Source organism: Pteropus vampyrus, unplaced genomic scaffold (assembly GCF_000151845.1).
Source record: "Pteropus vampyrus isolate Shadow unplaced genomic scaffold, Pvam_2.0 Scaffold4, whole genome shotgun sequence".
In the NCBI taxonomy this organism is placed as follows: Eukaryota; Metazoa; Chordata; class Mammalia; order Chiroptera; family Pteropodidae; genus Pteropus; species Pteropus vampyrus.
The window spans coordinates 15,039,225-15,043,376 of record NW_011888785.1 but is presented as its reverse complement, the minus strand read 5'-3'; positions in this window follow the sequence as shown (position 1 = coordinate 15,043,376).

The following is a 4,152-nucleotide window of genomic DNA, read 5'->3' as shown; positions in this document are numbered from 1 at the left end:
AACAAAAGTGGAGCCATCATGCCTTCTGATTTCAAACTGTGTTACAAAATTATAATAATCAAAACAGTAAGGTACTGAAATAAAGATAAACACATAGACTAATGGAACAGAAATAACAGCCCAGAAATAAACTCATAAACATACAGTTTACTAATATTTGACAAGGAAGCCAACAGTACTTAATGAGGAGAGAGAGTCTCTTCGAGAAATGGTACTGGGCGGACTTTGCAGAAACATGATGGAGTGAGAGACATCCCCAGATCTCTCCTCTTGAAACAATAAGCCGAACATCTAAAACTCAACAAAAAACACACAAACTGCACATGAGCACATCTGAGCGTGGGATCTGTGCATAAGAGCTACCGCATGTCAGAACCCTGGACTGGCAGAAATAAAGAAGCTGCCTCTTGCAGCCTCCGGAGCTCCCTCCAGGAGGAGGGGGAGGGGTGAAGGTGCGAGGAATTCCCTGAACAGCCCTGCCTGGGATTGCGGTAAGCTCCCCGCAGCGGGTGATGGGGCTCAGTCATCAGGGCAGAAGACAGAGAAGCGGGACAGGATCGTAGAGAAACAACAGTTGATTTTTACTGGCCCCGGTTGTAAAACTGAGCCTGAGCCACAGCCCCCAACTCCCAACCCAGAGGGCCCCTCCCTCCACACTCTTAGAGACCGATCACTGCGGAGCCCCAGGGGAATCTGAGCAAACGTTGCCGAGATTGTTGCTGACATTGACAGGGACTGAAACTGAGGGTAGCAAGCATAATTAAATATCTACAAGAAAAATTTTAAAAAGGCGTTTTTAAGGCTTTATATAAAGCAGGGATCCAAGAGGTTTAGACGCCACCTACTGGAAACCAAAAGAAAAGCACATTCTTGCAACAGGTTAAAGAGAAACCTTTATATAATAAACCTTCTTTCTGGAAAAACAGCAGAATACAGTTCCATTAATGCCCAGGAGCATAAACAGTCGATTAAACACCATGAACAACCAAGGTGACAAGGCATCTCAGAAAGAATGAGAAAAATCTCCAGAAAATAAGCTTACAGACATAGAAATATGCAACTTAAATGACAGAGACTTCAGGATGATACTTCTGAAAAAACTCAGTGAGTTCTGAAACAAGTCATATCGACTATTTCAGGAATTGAAAAAACAACTAAATGAGCAGAGCAAGGAGATTGAAACCCTGAAAAGGAACCAAATAGAACTTCTGGAGATGAAGAATACACTGCAAGAGTTGAAAAATGAAATAGCAAGCTTGGGAAATAGAGTCAACCAAATGGAGGAAAGGATCAGTGATATCGAAGACAGAAATCTAGAAATAAGTCAGAAGGAAGAAGAGAGAAACCGAAGAATGAAAAATAACGAAAGAGAAATACAAGAACTAGCTTGAGGAGAGGAAACATAAGAATAATGGGCATTATCAAAGGGGAAGAAAAGAAGCAGGGACTAGAAAGGGACTTCTCAGCGCAAACCTTACAAGCCAGAAAGGAATGGAATCAAATATTTAAACTATTAAGTGAAAGGACCTACCAGCCTAGAACAATGTATCCAGCTAAGCTCTCCTTTAGAGATGAAGGAGAAATTAAGACCTTTCCAGACATACAAAAATTGAGGGAATTCTCCACTAGAGGCCTGCACTATAGGAAGTACTGAAAGGGGTCAGTTCACCTAAAACAAAATAACAACAACGAAAAATACATAATTAGGAGTAAAGTGACTATCAGGCAAATAGAAGCAGAGGAGTGCAACCCTTACTAAGAACAGGACATTATAGCTTAAATAATAAGTGAATTGTTATAACAAGATAGTAATGAATGTTCAGTATACATAGGGACAAATTGAGATAACAATTACTGAAAAGCGGAGGATTCAAAGATCCAAATTCGCAAAGGGGAATGGATATAAGGCATGTGCAGAAGAAAATGGACGACTGTCTATATTTATAACTATCCTTTTCATATTCGTAATGGTAACCACACACCAAAGATTAGAACTGAAGTATGTAACATAAAATAAGAAGAACCAGAGGCAAAACCCACAAAAGCCAACCAAAATAAAGAAAACAGAAACACAAGGACAAGGAAGCAATGGAAACACCTAGCTACCAGAAAGCAAAAGATAGAATGGCTATAAGAAGACCTCATATTTCAATAATCAGCCTAAATGTAAATGGAATGAACTCACCAACAGAGTTGCAGAATGGATCAAAAAACAAAACCCAACCATATGCTGCCTCCAGGAGACACATCTCAGCTCCAAAGACAAATATAGACTCAAAGTGAAAAGGTGGAAAATGATATTTCGAGCAAATGGCATTCAGAAAAAAATGGGAGTAGCAGTATTAATATCAGACGAAATAAAATTCAAAATAAAAAAGATAAAGAAAGATACTGAGGAACACTTCATAATGATAAAGAGAATCATCTACCAAGAAGACATAACACTTATTAATATCTATGCTCCCAATCAGGGAGCCCTGAAATATGTAAAGCAATTACTAACAGAGCTAAAGGGAGAAACAGACCAAAGCACTATCGTAGTCGGGGACCTACATACCCCACTGTTGGATATGAACAGATCATCCAAACAGAAAATAGATAAGAAAATAACATCTTTAAATGACACATTAGTCTAGCTGGACATAATTGACATTTACAGAGTCTTCCATCCCAAAACAGCTGCTTATACATTCTTCTCTAATGCACATGGAACATTCTCATGAATCGACCACATACTGGGATGCAGAGACAGCCTCAACAAATATAAGAGGGTTGAAATCATACCCACCATATTCTCTGATCATAATGCTTTGAAACTAGAGATCAACTGCAAAAAGAAATCAGGAAGAACCACAAATACATGGATTTTAACAACATGCTACTGAAGAATAACTGGGTCAGAGAAAAAAAGAGAGATCAAGAGATACATAGAAACGAATGATAATGATAATATAACATATCAAAACTTTTGGGACACAGCAAAAGCGGTCATAAGAGGAAAGTTCATATCATTACAGGCCTATCTCCAAAAACGAATGAGCCCAAATAACCTAACGCTTCATCTTAAAACCTAGAAAAGGAAGTACAAATGAAACTGAAAGTCAGCAGAAGAAAAGAAATCATCAAAATTAGAGCAGAAATAAATGAAATTGAAAACAAACAAAAGAAAAAATAAATGCAACAAAGAGCTGGTTCTTGAGAAGGATAATAAAATTGACAAACCTCTGGCTAGATTCACTAAAGAAAAAAGAGAAAGGACACAAATAAATTCAGGGATGAAAGAGGGGAAATTATGACTGACATTGCAGAAATACAAAGGATCATGCAAGAATACTATGAAAAAGTATATAACATCAAATTAATAACCTAGAAGAAATGGACCAGTACTTAGAAAAATACAATCTTCCTAGACTGAATCAAGAACTGGAAAACCTAAATAGACTGATCAGCAGTATAGAAATTGAAACGATCATCAAAAACCTACCAGAGTAAAAGTCCAGGACCAGATGGCTTCACCAGTGAATTCTACCAACATTCAAAGAAGATTTAATACCTGTTCTCCTCAAACTCTTCCAAAAAATCGAACAGGAGGCAGTACTTCCCAACTCATTTTATGAAGCCAATATTACCCTGATACCAAAACCTGGTAAGGATAACACGAAAAAAGAAAACTACATAACAATATCTCTCATGAACACAGATGCAGAAATCCTAAATAAGATATTAGCGAACCAAATACAGCAGCATATTAAAAAGATTATACACCATGATCAAGTGGTCTTCATCCTAGGGGCACAAGGATAATTCAACATACACAAATTGATTAATGTGATACACCACATAAACAAATTAAAAAATAAGAATCATACGATCGTATGAATAGATGCAGAAAAAACCTTTGACAAGATACAGCATCCATTTATGATCAAAACACTTAACAAAATTGGTATAGAAGGAAATTACCTTAACATAATAAAGGCCATATATGACAAGCCCTCAGCCAACATTATACTTAATGGTGAACAACTAAAAACCTTCCCTCTAAGATCAGGAACAAGGCAAGTCTGTCCACTATTGCTGCTGCTCTTCAATATAACATTGGAGGTCCTAGAGAGTGCAGTCAGGCAAGAGAAATATATAAAAAGGCATCCA